This window comes from Sinocyclocheilus grahami, unplaced genomic scaffold, assembly GCF_001515645.1.
Source record: "Sinocyclocheilus grahami isolate Dianchi unplaced genomic scaffold, SAMN03320097.WGS_v1.1 scaffold25.1, whole genome shotgun sequence".
Lineage (NCBI taxonomy): Eukaryota > Metazoa > Chordata > Actinopteri > Cypriniformes > Cyprinidae > Sinocyclocheilus > Sinocyclocheilus grahami.
In genome coordinates this window covers 1,659,989-1,668,102 of record NW_015505204.1, presented here as the reverse complement: position 1 = coordinate 1,668,102, position 8,114 = coordinate 1,659,989, and the positions used below count along the sequence as shown (strand labels likewise).

The following is an 8,114-nucleotide window of genomic DNA, read 5'->3' as shown; positions in this document are numbered from 1 at the left end:
AAAATTCTGCTACATCTCAGTTGTTTCCTTGAGCGAATCAGAGGAAATGCCCTTTAAAGGGTCAGTTCACCTAAAAATAAAAATTAGGCTTCGTTTTACTCCCCCCAGATGCGTCCTAGGTGTATATGACTTTCTTCTTTCAGACAAATCCAGTCGGAGTTATGTAAAAAATTGTCTTTGATCGTTCAAGCTCTATCATTGTACTCAACGGGTGTTGCATTGCTTCTGTCCAAAAGACGTGAAATAAAAAGCACCCTTCCACAAAAAAAAGTGTCTCACACGGCTCCGGGGGGTGAACAAAGGCCTCCTGTAGCAAATCGATGCGTTTTTGTAAAAAAAATATCAATTTTCAAAACGTAATAATCACTTGAATCTAGCTTGCGCTCACTGTTGTAATACAGAAGCAGTTCCGGGGGAATTACGTATGAGGTCAGCTTTGCGCATATAACATATAGACTTTGATATTAACCATCTTAGTTCCCATTTTCTATAAATATTTTTTTAAAATCTGCTTTATCTTGTCTTACCTATCAAGACTCAGTCAGATGCTCCATGCACCCTTTGTGATTTTGTCAACATTGCCCTCCATTTGGGAGTTTTAGTTTACTAAAAAAGAGTATATATTTGTCTGTAGTTATACCTTGACTCAGCAGGAGTATTTCATTTGCAACCGTTTAAGACTTTGGCTGAGATGAAGTTCAATTTTGTATTTGTGCCAAGTGATGGATGATACGTTTATGTCAGAAAACATGAGGATTGATACAAGACCTTTTGTAATATAAACATGGAAATCTTCAGCCGCAGGAATAAATGTATTCATTTTATTAATCTCTCTTTTTCCTGATTTCTTTCTGACCCAAAAAAATGGCTGCTAATGCAAATGTCACAACCAGCTGCCAAAAGCTTTGCAAACCTGCATTCCAGATTCTTTCATCTCGCCTTCCCTTTTCTCCCCCTTTCTGCTCGCTTCTCATCTCATCTCATCCTCTCTCCTCTGGTTTTGGCTGCTGTTTAATAAACCTCTGACTCATTCTGCAAGCTCCCCAAAACACCTGCAGAACACCCCTTCCACAGCAAAAGTGCACACATCGGAAAGAGAGACGGTAAGAGGCAGAGAAAAAGAGAGCGCTGATACAAATACCACTTAACATAATTACCACTGTCCATGGGAATTCAAAATTCGTGGCCAGAGCCAAATTCTGTGAATCTAAAGAGGTTTCTCATTCAAAGAGAATACGTTCAGAGTGTTCAAACTACCGTTTCCCTTAGGGCTCCTGAAGGAACAGAGTGAGGCACATCTACACACAAAATAAGATGTTTCAAATGAGTTTCACTCCCCTTTGTGGCATCCAGTGTTTTGTTGGCCAGAACCGAGAGACTCTTGAGACCGTATAAATGTAACCAGTCTGTTTCTGTGGTGGTTTGAGACCACGGATGCATGTTTGGCAGTTGAGCACTCTAATTTTGAGCCTAAAAGCAGCAGTGCTTTCAGGCAGCAGAAGAGCGTATTATCCAGTATCTGAGAACACTCCTCTACCTCCACACACACACACACACACAGCACGGAGCGGACAGTGTGGCTAACTGATGATAGACTTCAGCTCCGCAGCCTCAAATCCATATGTAGGGCCACAGCCGGTCAGCCAAGGCTGAAATTGCAATTAAACAGTAAATTGCAAGTAGAATTGCTGTGGTTTGTGTGAGGTTTTAACTTTACTGTATCTTTGAACTAAAACTTTGCAGTAACCTTCAAAAGCAACCTGTGGGACAATACAGGGCAAACTTTAGGCCACAATTTCTGTGTTAATGCAAAGGGTACACAGACTGAAGATACCCCATTTATCAATGAACACGAAAGCACAAAGCCTATTTGGAAAATGAAACAGGAAAAAAGGGAAACCTTCCAGCAAGAAATTCAGTTTCTCCTTGAGAAAACATATTGCGGCTGAATTATTCAAAGGGTTGAGGTACAAGCAGTCACCAGAGTGTCACTGTTGATAAAACATTGCATTGTGTATTTGCACAACTAATATGCATGCACATTGTTCAGAAACTTTGAAGTGACAATCAGAAAGATTAAGAAAAAAATTAGGTTTTGATAGCTTTCTAGCAAGCAAATGTGTATGCACAATTATGTTTTAATAGGTTTAAAGGCAATAAGTGCAAGTTTGTGAGTAAGAATGTTTCTTAATCTATCTCAGGTTGTGTGCGAGGGAGATTTGTATTGATTATATCAATTGCCAGGCCTGTGGAAAACTAATGAGAAAATGTAAGTAAGTAAGTAATACATTTATATTAAATTTGGTCAAGTCATGATATTGAATTAGAATTATTTTATTCTAATGACTGCTTTAGTTTTCTCCAGTTTTATACATTTTACAGTACTCTTAATATTGGGTAATTTTAATTAAATATTTATTTCATTTAATATATGTATTTAATACTTTATTTTTTTAACACTAATACTATTAATAATATTTTAATTTAAATAATTTTAAATTAATTCTTATTATTGTAATTTTGTTTAACTAATTATTAATTTATTTAATTCATTTTTAATAAATAATTGTATTTAATTCAAAGGGATAGTTCACCCAAAAATGACAATTCTATCATTAATTACTCACCCTCATGTCATTCCAAACCTGTAAGACCTTTGTTCATCTTCGGAACACAAATTAATATATTGTTAACACGATCAAGGTGGATATTCCAGCCAACATGATCATCAACTATTCGTCTCCTCCGCGCCACCCTATAGGGCCATTTTGGAGAGTATCACATACATAAACAACGTATGCAAGGTATTTTTTTCAGATCAAAGCGTAAACAACTTAAACAATGTATCCGCATATGGTGCTGCTGACACAGAACAGCATATGTTGTTTACGTATGTGATACTCTCCAAAATGGAGCTATAGAGTGACACGAAGGAGACGAATTGTTGAATAAAGTCGTTATTTTTGTTTTCTTTGCACACAAAAAGCATTCTTGTAGCTTCGTAAAATTACGTTTGAACCACTGATGTCACATAGATTATTTAAAAAATGTCCTTGCTACGTTTCTGTTCCTTGATCATGTTAGGATCCTTGCTGTCTATGGGAGGGTCAGAGAGCTCTCAGATTTCATCAAAAATATCTTAATTTGTGTTCTGAAGATGAACGAAGGTCTTACGCATTTGGAACGACACAAGGGTGAGTAATTAATGACAGAATTTTCATTTTTGGGTGAACTATCCCTTTAAATAATAAATTTAGGAAGGAGGTCCCATCATCCTGTTTGGGGGTCCATTGTATCAAAAAATTTGATGCCACAGCCCTCATGTCAACAGTCAACATAAATTGGCTTATACTGCTTATCAAAAAAATGCGATGCGAGACTTTCAGATTTGAATTAAGCACTGAAATATCTCAAATTCTGTGACTAAACTGTAGGACTGATTGAAAGTCATGTATTTCAGAAAAAAAAAACATAATAAATAATATGTACATTGTTTAACACTGTAGGCTCAGGCAACCCATAATACTTTACGGTCATTTGTCCTATACGAGTACAATATTTGTTTATTATTCATTCATCCCACCATGATTAATAAATGGACAGCTCCTGTTGAACTCCTGTACTGGAGACGCAAAAAGAAACATCACATGTATTTATGGGTGAAAATGCAAAACAAACTAAATTCTTAATTACGACTGCTAGTCTGCTACTATGGGTGCAAATTTGGACATTAACCTCAGATGTTACTGACAGTGAAAAAGCGGCTTGAAGACACAATCCCCATCTTGTTTGAAGAAGTACGAATGATAGCAAATAAATTTAGTAGTTTGTAATGGAGTGCACATTTGATATCTGTATGAAAATTAGGACATTATAATAATCTCATAATCATGAGCACTAGAGGTTTCCTCAAGAGATATGATACTAATGCATGCTGACTCGACCTGCTGTGTTTATAAGTATCCGTATGATAACCCACAGCTATGGCTCAAATCTACGTGGGGAACAGCAAACAGTCACCATATTGGCCAGTGTCTAGGGACTTTAAAGTGGCATGACTCAATAAGATATGCACACAGACGCACGTCCACGCAGACATATGCATATTGAGATATCACGTACATATTTCATGAGGAACATGCTGTATTTGTCCTTCCTGCGCTCGATAAATGTTACATGAGATCTCAGGGCTCCCTAATCAGAGCCTGGGCTCCATACATATTCATACCGGGAGAGAAATTTACATGACCTGGAATCACATGCAGAAAAACGTTATTGTGTTTGCACACAAGCTCTCTGTTGTAAACAATTCCCTCACTGTGATTCTACAGAATCGCAGATAAGATCCACATGCGTACTTTGGCAGTTAAAGCACTCTTGACGCTGTTGAGGGGATAATCTGATGCCGGAGACGTGGCTGATGAGAGGATCCATTAATCTGCTAGAGTTAGTTATGAGATTCTGGAGGCGCTATCCCTCTATCAGGTTTTCTGCATTTTAACACACAACTATTTGACCAAATTCTATTATCATTCTTCCAAGGAGATTTAAGAGAGCTCTGCAGTTGCACAATGTGAAATCAAACAATGGAGAAATTAGGAAAAATTGTTACTGTACTATATACTGTAATTTCTATACAACACTAAGCTTTACTAACATACTAATAAAATACACTATTGTTTACTATTATTCCATATTATTCTATGTGATACTATGCTAAAATATACTATACTTTATACAATGCTATGATAAAGAGATACTGTAGCTCACCCAAAAATAAAAATGCTATCATCCTTTACTCATGTTGTTAACAGTAAACAGTTGACAGTAGCCTCTGACTTCCATAGCAATTTTTTTTCTCATACTATGGAAGTCAATGGCTACTATCAACTGTTTAGTTTCCCACATTCTTCAAAATATCTTCTGAAGAAAGAAACTCATATAGGTTTGGAAAGACATGAGGATGAGAAAATGATAACAGAGTTTAAATTTTTTTGGGTGAACTATCCCTTTAAAGGGGTCCTATTATGTTCTTTTACAAAGTCTTGATTTTGTTTTGGGGGTGTACTAGAACATGCTCTCATGCTTGGTGGTTCGAAAAACGCATTATTTTTCACATAATTTACATTATGTGTTTCTAACCACAACCTCGCCCCTTCACACCCCCCAACCATTCGAATTTCTGTAGGCGGGAATTATTTTTAATGAAATTCTAATGGGCCGCTTTGTGATATCACAAAGCCTGGAAAACAAACGCTGTAGTCCAAACGAGCCGTTCGATGTAGTTCTTGAAAAGGGATTTTTTTAAAAACGAAATATCTCCCTTCGGAGTGGACTTTGAGATTTGTAACTTTCTAGATCTTTTTTATGCCCAAACATACACACTACACACTGGCTAAAATTAAAAAAGAAAAAAAGCATAATAGGACCCCTTTAAGATACATTATGCTATACTATAATGTAATAGGACCCCTTTAAGATACATTATGCTATACTATAATGTACAGTGATAATCTACACGAACATACTGTATATTGTACATTATGCTGTATGCTATACACTGTGGTTTATTATTCTACTATATATATTATTCTAAGTTATATTACGCTATACTTTTCTAAGCTACAGTGTACTATAATATGCTAAGATATACAAGAATAGGCTAAGCAAGGCAAAACTTTACTGTACAATATTCTAAAATTCAAATGTTTGACTTTTCAAACTAATCTAATCTAAACACCCAGAACTACATTTAGTTAGAGACATGCACATTTATAAAGGAATGGACAGTTACACTGGATATTCCAGCTTTTGAGTCAGATTTCCAGAAAACTGAATATTGGCTAAATCTGGTTATTCAAACTGCATTTATATGATGCTTATATAATACTTGTAATGTAACCAGATTCTGATTTACTATATAGGAATTTTCCCTGCATGTAAACACAGCCTAAGCCAGGAGTTATTTTTAGTACAAGCACTGCATTGTGAGTTTTTAGTTCTTTCTTTTTATTCTGCTCTCGTAATGTGAATAAGACAACAAACATTGGCATCGAAATCTGGTCACTTTTAATTAACAATATCTCATGAATTATTCCACCGGACTACACCCCCCTAATCCTCATTCACATCTCAATGCCAGTCTGTTTTCACTTAATTTTTCTTCATGTTTCTTCACTTCTCATCCCTAGCATTCTTTACTTTCAGTTTGACTTTTCTTTTTACTTTGTTTGAAAGTAAAAAGTCTTATTGATGGATTTGTTTCTTATAAACACAGCTTTTTTTCTTGATTAATGAGAATTAATCAAGAAATTAATTGTGGAACTGGAGTTATGTGGATTAATTGTAATGTTTTGAATTCTCATTCTGACGGCACCCATTCACAGCAGAGGATCCATTGGTGAGCGAGTGTGGTACTACAAAATTTCTCCAAATCTGTTCCGATAAAGAAACAAACTCATCTACATCTTGGATGGCTTGAGGTTGAGTAAATTCTCAGCAAATTAAAATTTTTGCGTGAACTACTGTATTCCTATAAAGCAGAGACTTACAGAAGATAAGAGAGATGTTTTATAAAACTGTTTCTTTTTCTTTTAAGACCAGTGCAGAGTTACTACAAGAGAGACAACTGAAATTAATAAACGTCAAGAAAAAACAGAAAAGAGGAATACAGAGGGACAAGGAGAGAAAAACATATTTCATTAGCTGGGTCAGGGTGTAATGCTGCTCTCTCTGTCTCTGTCTTGTCCACGCCAGCTGCCTCAGGCAGAGGCACAATTGCACATGCATTTGATATCCGAGAGTCGCCTTCTCGAAATCACTTTCTCCTCAGCAAGCCTTTGCCTGGTCCTTCCCCAAGACAGCATCCCTCCATCCTGTCATCCTCCTGTGGCATCCATTACACATGCAAGCATACGAACATCCTTGCACACTAAACCAGTGGGAGATTGCTTGCCACAGCGAAGAGCAGGATGCATATTCCCCAGAATGCACTGGGGTCTCTTTAACCACAGCCACAATTTAATGTTTCATTTCTTTCAAGCTCTACCTTTCCATTCCCTCCTCACTCTGCATCTCTCCTGCTTTTATTTTGCCCGTGTCTTGCTATCTCCCTTGCCAATGTTTTGTTTTCTGTTTTGTGACATGTTTTTGCTTTCTCTAATATACCTGGGCGTTATCATGGCATCATCCACAGATATAAAGAAAAGCAAGAGAGAATATGGGAAGGAAGCAAAGAGGGCAAAAAATTAAGGGGAAAAATCAGTCTGTCAAATTAATATTTTAAAGAGATGAAAACTCAATCATCATTTACTCAACCTCATGTTGTTCCAAGCCTTAGGGGGGGGAGGGGGGGTAGATGTTTAGCAGAATGTTCATGCTGCTCTTCCATACAATGAAAGTAAACAAATTCAAGGGGCATCAAAAAAAGACAATAAAATAACACATCAAACTGTCATAAATGTATTCTATACAAATCAAGTCTTCAGACAGCCCACAGTAGCTTGTTTTCTTGACAGCCATTGTCACCATTGGCTTATATTGTAGAGAAAGAACAGCTTGCAAAGCATGTCATGCAGGTTTTCAAAGACATGAGAGTAATAAATTATGACAGAATATTAATTTAACATATATACACTATTGTTCAAATGTCTGGGTTCAGCCTTTATTTTTAAGTGTATCGTGGTTTCCACAACAATTTTAAGGAGCAAACTATAAAATATTTTCTGTAAAAATGTTAATGCCCTGGCACTGGCAAAAAGCTTTGGTTTTATTTAATTTGATTACATTAATGTTATAAGTTGAAATTTACAAGAAATATTTTAACTACTATGTAAAAGGAATATTTACTGTAAATAATGAATATTTTACAGCAGTAAAATAGCACCTTATTTGTTTAAAGTGTCTGCAAACCAAATGTTATCACACTTTTGTTCATATAGCAGTACTTTTAAATGAAAAAAGTGCACAATACACTACTTTTAAATTCATTATTGAATTTTGTGCATAATGTGATTAATTGCAGAAAATCATGTGATTAATCGCGATAGAGTGAAAAATTTAAGGAGGTCTGAATACTTTCCGTACCCACTGTATATAGTCAGGTCTGGAAGTAT

The 8,114-nt window shown here is 36.0% G+C and overlaps 1 long non-coding RNA gene across 1 annotated transcript in view; it reads right to left on the bottom strand.

Annotated features, from left to right (window-relative positions):
* Nucleotides 1–535: 535 nt before the first annotated feature.
* The window catches only part of LOC107563997 (uncharacterized), a 91,309-nt gene continuing 83,730 nt past the window's right edge, over nucleotides 536–8,114 (bottom strand). The window contains exon 4 of the long non-coding RNA XR_001606174.1: nucleotides 536–606. This is a non-coding gene — a long non-coding RNA (uncharacterized lncRNA). The remainder of the gene's footprint in view (nucleotides 607–8,114) is intronic.